Source organism: Choloepus didactylus, chromosome 8 (genome assembly GCF_015220235.1).
Source record: "Choloepus didactylus isolate mChoDid1 chromosome 8, mChoDid1.pri, whole genome shotgun sequence".
Lineage (NCBI taxonomy): Eukaryota > Metazoa > Chordata > Mammalia > Pilosa > Megalonychidae > Choloepus > Choloepus didactylus.
The window spans coordinates 112,901,875-112,918,490 of NC_051314.1; positions in this window are offsets into that span (position 1 = coordinate 112,901,875).

Genomic DNA, 16,616 nt, shown 5'->3' on the forward strand with positions numbered 1-16,616 from the left:
CGTTAGTACTGCGATAGGTTCTATTGATGTAAAAGCATTATCACTACCCACCCCAGGCAGATAATACCTTTCCCAGGGCACTAGGGCAATAAAGATTTGCCTAAGCCTGGCTGTAAGGATCGTAAATCCTCTCTGAGAAAAGCAGTTTACCCCTTTGCCACGTGTCCTGCTTGGATTAGGAGCAAAGCCAAGGTGTCCTAGGTGCAGGACACCTTCAGGGCTTGGTGTTCACTGCCATCACTTGGAGACCTTGGGCAGTGAAGGAAGCTCTAAACCCCTCCCAGGAAGATGGCCATAGTTGTGCCTGGGATTTGTTAGAAAGCAACCGAATTGATCAGCCAGGAAAGAGAAGGGCGTTGCTGAGGTTGTCAGATCAGTTAGATTCATAGAACTCCAGTTTAAGGTTCTAGGAAACAACCTGGCATAGTAAAAAGAGCATGGCGTTTTTCAAATGGACAGATGTGAGTTTGAATACTTATTCTTCGATTTATTTATTACCAGCATGATGCGAAACAAGTAACTTACATTCTCCATTTAAAAGGTGTGCAACCTTAGGAAAGTTACTTAACCTTTTTCTGTCTCAATTTCATCTGTAAAATGTGATAATGGCTCTTAGCGTTGTTGTGGGCTAAATGAGTTATTATATGTAAAGCCCTTAGAATTGTCCTGTCATATGGTAGGTTCTATTTAAGAATTATATACTTATTTTTCATTTCTGTTAGTATCTCTCTGAACCACAGCTTCCTCATCTGAGATCATGTCTTGCGGAGTTGTTTTGAGGTTTATGTGAACAATGAATACTTATTCTATAAATGATAGATATTATTATTATTTTATTGTGGCTGTTACTTTTATTGCTGTTTTTTACTATGCAAGTTAGTTACTTGTGTTGTATTGTGCTACTATATACTCCCACACTAACTGAAAAAAAATGAGCTGGATCTTTCTCTAGTTACAGGCTGATAGCCCATGAGACAAGTCTGGACTTTAACTTTAGGGTTGCCTAAGTGGTAGAAGATACTATTCCCAGGCAAAGTAAGTAAATCAATGAAATTGGGTCAGGTTAAAAAGGTCCTTCATACAGGTGATAAAACAGAGGTATAAAATTCAGTGTCAGAAACACACTAGAATTATTCTCTTTCAAATACTCCAAGAATAAAATATATTCCATGGAACAGTACTTCCATATATACACTCTGTCATGTTCTTGCTAATATTCATTGATGAAAAATAGTTTGCCAAAGGCAAAGATAAATCCTCATTATAGACTCAGTTAAGACTTAAAGACATTCTTCAGGTTGGACGAAGGTAAGTCAAAACAGATAGAGTCAGCAAATATACTGATCATTTTTCTACATTAAGCCAGCACCAACATCACCAGTGCTGCTAGCAAAGATGTATCCTGGGGGCAAAAACAAGTCTTCATTGCAGGACTAAGGCCAGGGTGAGGTGATATAGCACTCACCTTGGGTGCAGGAGCCTCGGTAATCAAGGTAAATAACATTTTAATGTAATATTTAAAATAATCAAAACTAATGCAAAAAAATCCACAATGAATAAAATATCAAAAGTTTAAATAAAGTCAGCGAATTAGTTATCTTTCACAGCTGTAAAAATTTAGTTGCTTAAAATAACACACACTTATCTTACCATATCATAAGTTAGAAGTCTGATACAGGGCTCACTAAGCAAAAATCAAAGCGCTGGTAGGGCTGCATTCCTCCTGAGGCTGGAGGGGGTTTCCTTGGCTTTTCTGGCTTCTAGAGGCCACCTGCATTCCTTCACTCATAGCTCAACCTTGCTCCTCCAAGCCAGCAATGGTGGGTTGGGTCCTTCCCACACTGCACCACTCTCACCTCCTCTTCTGCCCCTCTCTTCCACTTCTAAGGACCTTGTGATTACAGTGGTCCCACCCAATGTTAATAGCAACATTATTCACAGTAGCCAGAAGGTGGAAATAACACAAGTGTCCAACAAGCAATGAATGGATAATCAAACTGTGGTATATACATACGATGGAATATTATTCAGCCATAAACAGGAATGAAGTCCTGATACATGTGACAGCATGGATGAACCTTGACTGAAATAGACCAGACACGAAAGTGCAAATAGTGTACGCTCTCGCTGACATGAAATAATTAGAGTAAGTGGACTCATAGAGTTGAAATCTAGAATATGTTACCAGGGGATGGGGTGGGGATAGGTAGGGAATGGGGAGTTAAGGCTTAAAATGAGTTTCTATTTGGGACAACTGAAAAGTTTTGGTAATGGATGGTGGTGATGGTTATACAACATTGTGGACATAATTAACTGCATTGACTTATATATTTGAAAGTAGTTAAAAGGAGGAATTTTAGATCCAATAGACGTTACCAGAATAAATTTTTTTTAAAAAATTCCATAGAATTATACAACACAGTGAACCCTAAATTAAACCATGGACTATAGTTAATAGTACAATTATAAAAATGTGCTTTCATCAATTGTAACAAGTGTACCACACCAATGCAAAGTATTAATAATAGGGTGGTATATGGGGATCCTGTATTATATTTAGGATTGTTCTATAAACACACAACTTTGGGGTTATACCAAAAGGGTTATACCAAACCTTATTTCCTACTGATCTATCTGTACTAGTTGTAATGTGATATATATACATATATATACACACACACCCCACCAAAAACGTGTTGTACTTTTATTTTTTTTATTTAAGAAGTAAAATCCATTTATGTGCCTTTAATGGAGATTAAACTAAAATAATCCAAAAGAAAAAATAATGTGGCAGCAGTGTTTATAATGGACTAAGTGAGTGGTTAAAGGACATTGGAGGTGGTAATTGGCAATGAACTAACTGGATTTTAAGGTGGAAACAAAAAGGAAATTATGGATGGAACATTGCAGAGGTGACCTCCAGAGAACTTAGCTTTTGATTATATGTGAAACATGCAGATAAAACCAAAAACAGAAGAGTGGATACATGCATGACAGGAAGAGGGAACTTCTAGGACCAGTGGGTACGGTGTTTAAGAATGGGGAAGGAAATGGTTTCTGTTTAAAGTTGCATACAAAAAAGATATCAGCATGAGGCATTTTACTTTTGGTTTTAGAGATACATATACAGCATTCAATTAACTTTCAAAAACAAGCAGGGAACTTCTCAATAAGTATAATAAAGGATCTTTTTTAATAAACAGGTGTTCTAATCGGATCAAGTTGGGAGGAGTAGACTGAAAGCAGAAGCAGCAGCAGCAGGACCTCCCCTGTAATCGCATCTGCTGCCCTCCCAGAGTGCACATCCCTCCAGCCACGGCAGCCTGCTTGCTGCTTTCCAGCGGGTCAGGCACATTGTGTCCCAGGGCCTTTGGACTGACTATTCTCTCTGCCTGGAAATGGCCTCGCCCAGAAGGCCATGTGGCCAGCTTTGCTCACATCCCTCAAGACTTTGCTCCAATGCTGCTGTCTCAAAGAGCCCTACCCTGACCATGCTGTTTAAAATGGCCACCCACCCTGCACCTCCGATTCCTGTTTCCTTACTCTGTTTTTCCCTTGTGCTTATCACCATCTAACACCTCACATATAACCTATTAATTGTCCATTTCCCAACACTAAAAGTAAAGTCCACAGGGGCACATTTTGGTCAGTTATGTTCTCTGATGTATCCTATACTTTGAACAGTGTGTGCTGCATAGCAGGAAACAATAAATAATTGTGACTGAACGGATAAGGAGACAGAAAAATCTAAAAGATGTACAGAGGACTCTAGGGAAAAAAAGAGAGCCTGTGGGCATATCATGGGAAACAAAGAAAGAGAGAAGGAACATGCAAAGTGCATAGAAAATACTATAAGTTGTTTTATTAATTATATGTTCTTTTAAAGTGTTTCCATTTAAATTCTGATGTGAACTAAGACTTTTCTGTCTCTAAGAAATAAATGATTTTAGAGAGAAATCTAATGTTAATTTTGGTTTCTTGGCAATCATTTAATACAAATTAGGAATAAAGATGACTCGAGTTCAAAAGGACAAAGAACTAAGGATAAAGAGGAAAAATATATGGGAATTTTTCTTCCTGGTTGGAAAAGAAACTAAATTTGACAAATGAATCTACACTCTTCATTCTATACTGTACTTTTTCATGTTTCAAGAAAAGTTCTAAAGGATGCCTAATGCTAACAGGAAACACAAAAGCCATTCTTGACATGAGCAGAAGTCATTCCAAAAGCAGCCAGGCTAGGCCTGGTAAGAGCGAGGGAGGGATGCACTTACTTCCAGCACATAGGTTAAAAGGGCACCAAAAAACAGTGATATGGATTGAATCATGTCCTCACAAAGCCATGGTCAAGCCTAAGCTCTGGTCCTGTGGGTGTAAACTCCTTTGCAAATAGGATCTTTGAAGAGCCCATTAAGATGCAGCCAAACTGAATCAAGGTGGACCTTAATCCAATGTTACTTATAAGCAGAAGAAATGTGGATGTGAAGTCACTAGGAATGAGGATGAGGAGACAGGAGAAGAGCAATGGCCAGGTGGCTGAGGCAGAGACTGAATTATGGGTTGCCAGTGAGCCACCACTAGAATCCTAAGGACTTCAGAGAAAACATCACCTGCCGACACCTTGATTTGGGACTTCTAACCTCCAAAACTACAAGACAAATCCTGTTGTTTAAGCCAATCAGACCATGGTATTTATTAGAGCAGCCCTGGCAAACTAAGACACTCAGCAATCAAGATAAATAATATTTAATGCAATATTTTGTCTAAATCAAAATTATGCCAAAAAGTCCATGATGACCAAAATATAAAAATTTTAAATGAAGACAGACTCTTCTGTTGTTTTTTGACCCTACATTAGTTACTGTGTAAAAAAATTAGGAAATATGATTATACATAGTCATGTTTCTTGATTGTAGAGCTTTTATTAACTACTTCCACTTGCTTCAAAAAAGGGGAGGATATTTTGATAAGTATAAGTACATATATTTGATAAGTATAAGATATTTAATAAGTGTTATGGATACACATTTTTCTGTTTCTTTCAACTCCAAAATGACTCCATACAGCACTTTCAGCCAGAGGCCACACAGAAAAAAGTGGGGGGATTTGACAGTAGAACTCATTCTGCGCTATGAGCCCTGAAAAATATCAGATACCAGGTCATAAAATCAAACCAAACTCTTTATTTTATTTATCTTTTATTCCTTTGGTACTCTAATAAGTAATTTCTGTATGGTCATTTGGACTGTACGCAGTTTGGGGCCATTTAGGAAACTCAAAATACCAAACCAACTATTTGGGGATTTGGCATTTTGGACAACATAAACACAGTATAAATTAGGGCCTTTAGAGGCTTATAGTGCCCACCAACAGATGCATCTAAATCCACAGAAGTCAAATAGATTTTGCTATCCTTCCGGCAGTAGTTTATGTGCAAAAATGGGAACCAAAAGGACGTATTCCAGACATAACAGAAAATGATTGATCTTTTTGCATGATATGTTTATGTAAATTTTAATCAACAGCTTTCGATAAAGAAAAATATAGCATATGCTTAAGTAAACATGCCCACATGTTTTTAAAAAATATTTTAAATGCAAGCAGATTTGCAGAAATTCTCAAGAATTATTCCAAATGGTAGCAATTATATTCTTAAAGGGAAGTTTGATCTCTATAAATGAAATAAAGACAGGGATTACTTTTAGTACTTGTGATGGTGCACACAGATGGCAAGATATGTTCATATTAATCATTAGAAAAATAAGCACAATGCAAAGGACACAAGACCTAAAAGAAATCCAGAAAAATCTGAGCAGGAGAAATAGGTTGGGAAACTGTGTGCTGTATTCTCTTCTCCTTTCTATCGTCTTTCAATGTGAATTTTTATCAAAGCACTGATTTTGTGAGAGCATAATGGCTGGACATCTCTATCCTGAAAAGTTGGGAAGGGATAGGGAATAATAACAATTACCATTTTTAAGCATCTATTTTGTTCCAAAACCTCTGCTAGACTCTATAGTTATTGCCCTACAAAATAAGCAATTCTAATTCTCCATAGAGAGATTAAAGAAGTTACCCCTTACTGCTGGTTCTAGGACCAGTGGGCCAGTTTGAATGTATTATGTCCCCCAAAATGCCATTATCTTTGATGGAATCTTGTGTGGACAGATGTGTCAGTGTTGATTAGACTGTAATTCTTTTGAGTGTTTCCATGGAGATGTGACCCACCCAACTGTGGGTGATGACTCTAATTGGATAATTTCTATGGAGGCGTGGCCCCGCCCATTCAGCATGGGCCCTGATTAGTTCACTGAAACCCTATAAAAGCTCGGACAGAAGGAGCAAGCTTGCTACAGCCAAGAAGGACACTTTGAAGAATGCACAGGAGCTGAGAGAGGAACTGCAGTTTACAGAGACATTTTGGAGACTGCCTTTGAAACCAGATTTTTGCTCCAGAGAAGCTAAGAGAGGACAAACGCCTCAAGAGCAACATTTTGGAGAGAAGCTGAAGCCTAGAGAGGAATGTCCTGGGAGAAAGCCATTTTGAAAACAGAACTCCAGAGCAGATGCCAGCCACGTGCCTTCCCAGCTAACAGAAGTTTTCCGGACACCATTGGCCATCCTCCAGTGAAGGTACCCGATTGTTGATGCCTTAGTTTGGACACTTTATGGCCTTGAGACTGTAACTGTGTAACCAAATAAACCCCTTTTTATAAAAGCCAATCCATTTCTGGTGTTTTGTATTCTGGCAGCATTAGCAAACGGGAACAGACCAATAATAATGGCATCTACTTCACCAGGCTATTGTCAGGATTAAATAGGTTACTACGTGGCAAGTATTTACAACAAGGCCTAGCAGGAAGTAAGGAGAATGGGCCATTATTTTTATGTCATAAAGAGACCATTTGTATTCCATTTTCTTTAAAATATACCTTAATGCAGTATAATATTTTCCATTTCTATGTACTTGTCATATCCCTAGTGTTACTGATTCATAAAAGCACCATTTATTATATGGTCATTTCTCAGTAATTCTATATTGATAACCACCACTAAAATTTTAAATTCAGTTAAAGGATGTCCAAAGCACAAGTACTGTGGAGGGAAGGCCTCCCTATGATTTAATACTAGAGCAGATAAATCATATAATACCATTTACAAGTTCAACCTGGTTTGTGTGTAGTGTGTAGCAGGTGCCCCATTATGCAGACGCCCTGTAAGTGATATCTCTATCTGTGCAGGCTTAAATGTGCCACAGGCCAAGGCAAGACTCCTGCTCTATTAGGAAAAAAAAAAAAAATACTCAGCCAGGTTTTCTCACTAAATTTACTAAATTCTTTCAGTTCAGAAAACATAGTTGTCTTTTTTCAAATAATAAGTTGCAGTAACATGTAATGGGTATATTATTGTTATTGTTAAAAAAAATGTATTAAAATATTTCTCAGTTTTTAACTTCTAATATCTAATATCAATAGCTAGAACCCATATAAGCTCTCTGTGGAATCCCAATAGTTTTTAATACGGTTAAGGGGTTCTGAGACAAAAAGTTTGAGAACTGCTGCTGTGGGTGCTGTTATCTTTTGGATAAATTGAGGCTTGGCACTACCCAGCCACGGCAGCACCACGGCCGAATGGGCTGGGTCTCAGCAGGTGTGTGTGCAGCCTCGCGGTCCCCATGCCTGCCTGAGTGTGGGTGAGTGCACAGCAAATGTAGGCTGTGGAAATTAATCACTGCATGCCAGGGCCCAGGGCTTTATGTGTTTTAATTTACATTCTCTTCTAAAACCCTTATGAGGTAAGTACTGTTATTATCCCCATTTGGCAGTTGAGGAATGAAGGCATAAAGAGCATAGGGATATTCAATAATGAAAGCATAAGCAATGGGGCATAAATACTAGGTGGAAAGCCTGTCTTCACCTAGAAGAGGAATATTCCTATCTGGATGGAAAAACTAAGGAAAGGTAGTATTATGGGTTAAATCATGTTCCTCCCAAAGATATGTTCCAGTCCTAATTCCTGGTCCCATGACCCTATTTGAAAATAGGATCTTTGAAAATGCGATAAAGATGAGGTCAAACCGGATTAGGATGGGCCCTAAGGAGGGTAGAATGGATGCAGACAGACAGACACCAGGGAGAATGCCGTGTAACTACTGAGGCAGCAACTAGACTTGCTGCCAATAGCCAAGGAACACCCCTGATTAATACAAACCAGAAGTTAGGAGGAGGCAAGGAAGGACTCTCCCCTCCAGGTCTCAGAGGAAGCACGGCCCTGCCACCACCTAGATTGCAGACTTTTAACCTCTAGAACTGTGACACAATAAATTTCTGCTGTGTTAAGCCATGCAGTTAGTTACAGCAGCCCCAGGAATCTAAGACGGGGGGATGATTAAAAAAAAAATAGAGCAAGTCTCAGACAACTCCCATTGTTTGATCTAGAGAAATCATTTAACTCCATTTGCACTTACAGATATTAATGTTTTATCTACCTCTGTCCCATGTTTGTAAGGATCAAAACAAATGCAAATGTTTGTAGAAATTCTCTTGAAGCTATGGAGTGTAGAGGTAATACATAAAAAGGACATATTGTGCCTGTTCAGAAAGCATTGTAACTGTGCACTTACGATTATCTTCAAGATTACTCAGCTTAGGACTTTCAACTTGTTAGTTTAACTTCTGAACATAAAGTGCACTATTTGTGAGTGTCTTGTTTTTTTTCTAGGTTGGATTCTTAGCCCAATCAGTTAGAAATCATGAAATGTGTTAAGCTAGTGTTGGCAATGTGTTCAAATATCATTGCTAATTATTGGCACTTTCATGAATCAAAAAAAAGAGGCAAAATTTCTGTTCCATCATCTGAGAAATAGAAGAAATTTTCAGAAGTCTACTACAACCATATGCTCTGAGAATGACTAGAGACAATCTCAATAACACTTTTCAGAAAGCCATTGACTGAGCAGAAACTCTCTCGTGGGGTATCATGAAAGGAAGGCCAGAAAAGGATGATTTCCAAATTCCTCTTGTAGCTTGTTGACTCGAGGATATTACAAAATAGAATTGGCCATAGTTTACTTTACTTCTTACGAGTGTGTGTGCACTCGTGCATGTGTTTATCAAGCCAAGGACCAGCAATCTGTTTGCAAATGGAATGTCACCAAGCTGCCCTCAAGCTTTTACCAGGAGCGCTCTTCTTACCACATCTAGAAGCAGCCACAGCATGGGTGTCTGTGTTTACTAATCTTGGCAAGTTGCTGACACCAGAGCTAGTCTGAGGCCTGCTCAATAGAACACATGCAACTCTAAAGGCTGATGCTAGTTTGTTTTCACTTGGAAAGTTGAGAAAATTAAAGCCTCTTATGTTTCTACCACTAGCTGCATGATCAAAGATGAATAGCTCCAATCTCTGTTCCCCTATAAAATCTGATGTATTATAAATTTATTAAAGAAAATGTAACCTCTATTTTTGTAAAAAAAAAAAAAAAATGAGCATTTTGGAATTCTGAAGATGGGCACTATAGGAATTAAATTAGCCATTAGTATTCCTATTTTTTCAACCACATCTCATGCCCATGAATACATGTGGTTGAGAAAAGAGGTTCACTGTGAAACCAGCATTGTGCTGTCTTTGAGATTCTATAACATCAGGAAGACAAAATGTCTATGAAACTATAAAACAATATAAGGCAAGGATAAAAGAGCCTAGGTTTGTGACACAGAAAAAGCACTATAGGAGTTTAGAGGAGAAAAATCAATTCAGGCTAGAGCAACCCGAATTACAGAATTGAAAGAAAGAGGGAGCAAGCAAAGAAAGGGGAGGGGGTGGAAGACAGGTAAGAAAACAAGAAAGGAGAAAAGCTCTGAAACCTTGCAAAACTATGTTGCAGTAATGTTAAGCATTTTGCTTAATTATTTATTGCCAGATATCATGTGCCACTACTTATGTGTGGAAAAAGAAAAAGGTCTCCTTTGTCTTCCACTCCACGTTCTCTTCTGAAGTTGAATTTATGCTCAGTGCCAGAGGGAGGTATCATCCTGACTTACAGCCACTTGAGCACTGAATGTAAAACATACCATAGCGAAACCTGGCTACTGAGAAAATATTTCAAAGCCCACGAGAGCCACACGTGTCCAGTATCACTGGAAACTGGAGAATGTGAATAACAGGACACTTTCTCAAATACAGAATTTTCTTCCCCTACACTAATCCTACTTCTCTTCCTCTGAAGGTTTTCAAACAGAGCCTCCTCTGGTAAAAATCTGGAACTTTGGACTTATGATTATTATAGTTTCGCCTGAACTTACACAGGAGATACATTTCCCTAAAAGAAAACATAGAATTGAGTCCTTCAACACAAACAATTGCATGTGGAGATGAATATTTTTGAAGAAAACTGTTAAAATGAACATATAAAAAGAAAAAAAAAAACCATATGAGGCTGTTTCCCAAAGCAAAAATATTTCAAAGTAATAACTGACATGGAAGACTTTAATAATTCTGGGCATGGGTCCTAAAAATATACATAAATAATAACTATCTAATGAAAACCTAATAATCTTTTGACTTCCTCTAAATTAGAGGAGTGAACTGTGGAATTTCTGCCCAATCTTTTGCTGCCTCGCTTCAGAATCCCTGCAAGAAAAGAGAGTGCATAGTAGTTCTTGGGGCCTTGGGGTCTTGGATCTGTGGACCTTGGATTTCTACAGGCATTGGTGAGACAGGCCTTGGACTGTTTTCTATGTTTTTGACAGGACAATTTTTGGTTCTCATCATTACCTCTAACATCTTTAAACAAACTATAGAAAACATTAATGAACAGGTCCTGGAAATATTATATAATTATATAAATTGTTTTAGCAATAGATCATTTGTCTTAGGTGTACCATGACAACCAAGTGTAAATGAACACAATCATGCAGAGTAATTATGTAGATTTACTCCAGTCTTACTATAGAGTACATTTTTTAATGGGAACAGAGATATGCACTGCTGATTAGTTGATTCATTCACACATCCAAGAAGCATTTGAGGGTTTACCTTATGCCAGGTACTGCATTAGTTATGTGAACAAGACATAAGTAAAAAAGATGTGATCCCTTTTGTAACTCACATTATGTGGGTGACAAACAATTTCAAAAGAGTGACATAAATCAAAACAGATTCATATTCAAAGCACTGTTCTGTGACAGAGAATGCAGTCGCCAACTGGACCCACAACAATGCAGTGCCTCGCAGAAAAAGTACTTATCTCACAATAGACTCGTGAAAGGAGTCTATAGACACATGCAAATGCACAGAGACATGACAAGAGTATTGGGGATTTTCAGTACTACACGTGGTTTTAAAGGCCTGGTACACAGAGCCTGTGCAGGCGAGTGTCAGGAAAAGAGACAGGGAAGGGAAGCAAAGATCAGCTCATGTTCATTGTCTACAAGGAGCCAGATTGTTTCCCAGAGGTGTTGGGAGTGACCCAGTCAGATCTGTGATTTGGAAAGTGAAACTGTGGCAGCATCAAGAATGATTTAGTTGGGCTGAGACCATTGCAGTTTGATATTATCTATGCTAACATCCTGATGGAAAAAGAAGCAGGAATGTTCTGATGCTGACTTTAGGTAGTCAACTGTGGCAGATGTGCTAGTTACCCAAACGATACCTATTTGCCCTTTCATTATTACCTACGGAATTACAGTTTTGCTTGGTATTGCAATGTGCCAAAATACAAATGCTCCTCTCCCTCAGAGAGCCACTTGATGCAAAAGGCATCTGGAAGTAGTTGTGTCCAGTAAGATGTAAGTGCAAGTTCCCTGGGTAGGGCTTCTGTACAAACTACTGTTTTTCTGCATCAAAAGGTGATACTCGGTTGAATCATGATTCTCCCTTCAACCTTACCCCTTCTTTCTGCGTGAACTATTAACACGGTACCTAGAGGTGGAGCAACCACCTTGTGAGCCTCAGGACAAAACCACATGCAAAGGATAGTAGTATGGGAAAGAAAAGGGACCTGGGTTCTTGATGGTTGCCTTAAACCATTGTACCTACCTCCAGATTTCTTTTATATGTGAAAAACAAATTCTTACTTGGTCAGGCACTGTGTCAGATTTCTATTAGCCAAAAGTAATACTAATTGACTCAGCAACAAAGGAAATTTTACAGGTAACAGGAAAGCAAAAAAACTAAATTAAAAAAAAAAAAATGAACAAGCAGGGGAGAGAATCTACTTTAAGATGGAGAATAAACCAGAAAGGATATCCTAAACTCTTTATTGTGGTTTACCCAGACACCTCAATATTTCTCTTTATCAATCTCATCATATATTGACTTTTTAAATGTTTAAACCCACAACCTAATTTCTACAGTTTCCTACCCACCTCACCATTCCTTTTTTTTTTTTTTTTTTTTTTTTTTAATTTCCTTGGATCAATGCAGGATTAGGAGTAAACCAAGCCTAGGAGTTATGGGCAAACTCCATTGTAACTGGAAAACACTAGCAAATAAATATCCAGAATGTTTAGAGAGTCCCCACAGCATCCTAAGCAATCATTTTCCTAGTCAATAGATGGCTTTTAAAAGAATATCAATCAGAGCAACTATCACCAAAATATCTTACTGTGGCAAATTAGTTATAGCAAAAGAGCTATTTAGAGCCATATTCACTGTTTGTTTTTTTTTTTCCCATGAAAGGAAGAACTGATTGAATGTATCCCCTTAGTTTAAAAAAAATCCCCCAAGTACACACATTATATTTTAAAGTATGCCAGCCCTGCCAAGTGAGACTCTGGAACACAAATGCAGTGGATAAGTCACATCTTCTCTTCCAGGCACCATGTGCATTTCCCATTGGCATTTCTGGGATTCTAGCATCACGTGGAGGCTAACATGTGGTTCTCAGTTATTCTGCTTCTCCGCACATAGCAGGAACTGTTCTGATTATACATGGGCTAACGCTGACACATTGTGTTGTTCCTACTAAGTAATTCCAAACATTCACATCTGAAGCTGACCTACATTACCACTCTGGCTCCCAGTTGTTCGTGTGAGGAACTATCTCCTCTGTAGCATCATGAACCTTGATTAAACTAGATGAAGGGCATCATATTGACTTAATCACCCTGATGTGCAACAGGGTTCTGGCTATTGATTACAACTAGCATCCAGTTGGAAGGAATAACCACTACTATGTGAAAAGTTATAAAAGCTCAACTGAGCAAACATGCAATACAACTTAATGAATTGATTTTAACTAATCATGGGTCAGCCTGACCTAAATGTACAACCCCTTTATGACTTTACCAACTTTCATTGTGTTCCAATAGTCAGTAATATCATTTCTGAGATGTTGGCATTCTCATGGATCAGGATGACAAATAGTTATTTCTTTATAATATTGCAAAAGATGAGACTTCGTGCATAACACATTTTACATCTACCCAGCTGCATGCCACTTTGATTTCTCCCAGATGCTAGAGAAAGGCAAGACAAAAAGCAAAACCACATAATATGTTTAAATATCTTTTTATTTACACCTGCATAATCAACTTAAATGTCAGAATCCATATTTAAATATAAGATTTACTATGAATACCATTAGTCAAGATCTATCATAGCTCAACCTTTGGAATGATCAAAAATGAAAAGCCTTATATTGAATCAGTATGGTAGAATTTTCACAGATGGTATTAAAGGAGAGAATGGGGAAAAACAAAGAAGAATGTTTTTTTATACTAAAAGCCATGTTATCTGATACTTTCCAAACATTGATCCTCCAAAGATCAAAAAGTTGACATTGGTGTATATTTAACTGTACAGGAAAAATGAGATGTTCCTGTGGCTAACACAGGGTCTTTAGTGGTATTTATTTTAGATCTGGTGGGGGAGAAATACCAGTATGCTTGGGCAGAAAACAACCCGTCATGCCAGAATTCTATGGAAGGCTTGCCATCTTAGTTTGTCAGAGATGCTATGATAAATACCACACAATGATGTGGCTTAAGCAACAGGAATTTATTAGCTCATGGTTTCAGAGCAGAAGTCAAAATCAAGATGGTGGCAAGACCATGCTTTCTCCCAGAGTTGGTAGAGTTCTGGTGATGGCATTCCTCCATCACATACATGGCAATGTCCTTGGTTTCCTCCTGTGGCTTTCTCTGACTTCTGGCTTCTCCATCGTCTGGTTTCTCTTGCTGACTGTGGCATCCAAATCTCTCCTCTTTATAAGGCCCCCCAATATGGATTAAGACCCACCCTGATTCAATTTGGCCACACATTAACTAATAATATCTTCAAAAGGTCCTATTTACAAATGGTTTCAAATCCACAAGAATACAGATTAAGATTGAGAACATGTCTGTTGTGGGGTGCATTCAATCTACCATGCATGCCATAAAGTTTAGGTTCAACTATAACTAATTGGTAGCATTTACTTGAAACATTGCATTGAGAAAAGTATGGAAGTGGAGACCAAGATCAGAAGTGAAAAATGTCTGCCATGGATGGGAATGGGTAGAAAATGGGTCTAATATGCCATCCTATGGTGCGAATTCCTGAAATCAATTGTAATTTAAATATATAAATCACAGTTCTTTTTCTCTTGCCTAAAACCACATAAAGAAGTTTTAAGAGGATTTAAGGATTCTGGGTTTTTAGTTTGTTTGTTACTATCTTCCCTACTACAGATGCTGGAACTTTTCTTTCTACACCACCACCTTCCATATCAGCAGATCTGCCTATCTCTCTAATCATTATCCATGGCTCTTTCCCCAATCTGAGGCTCTACTCAAGTTAAGAAAACAAATGAAAGTTCATTTATAGATTAACCAGGACAGAACTATCTAGTATCTAGCATTCATTAGAATAAAATTGGGGAAGGGATGCTAAGGATATATGTAATACAAATTGGATAATCAGCTGTTTTATTAAATGCTGACTTAAATTATATTTAACATTACTCACCACCCTTGTGACACCTAAATACTAAGATACACTCACTAACTCAACATTCAAAGGAAGACAGAATAATCAGCAAGATCTTCCAGATGACTAACGTGAATGGGAATTATGGAAATGTCCAAAATGAGACAAGAGCATGAATTCAAGGGAAAGGCCAACTCATTAATTCATCAGCAATTTACTGATACTTGCTGCCTACAAGATACTTTATGAGGAACAGAGAATACAAAAGCTATATAATTGCAATTACTGTCCTTAATCTCAAGAATCTAACCAAAACAGCTGGTTAGAAAGTGAATGAAATGAATTTGAACCTTTCCCTTACCACCTTCCCTTCTTTCCCTTCCCAGCAGCAGGCCTACTACGTGGCAGTACAGAGAGCGGGATGAGAGGAGGACATGAAGACTGCTGGCAGTGTGTGCACAGGCACCTGAGGAAGTAGGAAATGGTGGGGGACTCGGGCAGATTAAAGGCAGTGTGTCTTTTGACCTCTCAGGAGGTGGTGTACATGGATAGGGCACTTGAATGTGGAGAATGAAATGATAGGAGTGGTTGGGAAATTAGCAAATCATTGAGGCTAATGAGAGCCAGGTGTCTCACTGGTGAAGATGGTACTTACACACAGAGAAAGAAGGAAGTCTAGAAAGAACCTTAAAATGCTGCCTGAATAAATACATAGAGATACAGAGATATTCTCAAATATATATGGAAATAGTAGAGATGTACATATGTATATATGTTCTTATATTTCCTACTCTATATGCTGAGAGGGCTAATAAGCATTGATATCCCAGTAGCAAAGAACACACTGAGAGACAAAATGTTGGGACCAGGTCTCCTTGGAGAAAGAGCTGATTCCAGGATTGTGACAGAGAATGTTCAAGATGAAGCTAGAATATCTTGGGCCAGAAAGTAAAGAAATGCTTAAAGAGTAATGAAAATGTATCAAGAGGACCCAGGAATCATCTGTTATAGGGCTTCTACTGGCCATACCTAGGACATATTTGAAAGTCAAAATTAATAATGATAACAAATCACAAACCAATGAAGAAAATAGGAAACCATGAAACCATATTGATTAAATAAATAAATAGGGAAGACTTTTTATTTGAGAATGGTAACAAATAAATGTAGAAGGTAAGAGAAAAGTCAACATTGATAATGGTAGTTGATGCAGGTGTGAATTGTCTATGGGGGCTTCACAGTGTGAGTGAAGTCTTGGTTGACAACAGGATATGAGCATAATCTTGGGATATTGCCCCACAAATACTAATCTAATGCAAAGGAAGAAATGGTGGCTTTACAGTGGAGAAAACAAAGCAGGTGAAAGGTTAGCATCTGCCACGTGTGCCTCTGATGGTATATATTCTGAGAAACACATAGCATCATTTCTGTGGCATTCCTGCCAAGAAAGCATGATTTGTGTCTGGTCAGGAGGAGACAATGGGCAGAACCAGACTGAGCATCATCACTGAACATCATCCTATTGATGGAATGTAGAGCCTGGAATAAAACTGTGAAGGACATGAAAGATGGAAAAAAAATTTTTTTTAAAAAAAAGACCACCACTAACAACCTGTATTCCAAATTGGGAGAAACTGAAGAAATACAATCATTAATACAGCATGTGTACCTGGATGGGATGCAGGACCAGAAAGAAAGGACACATGTTG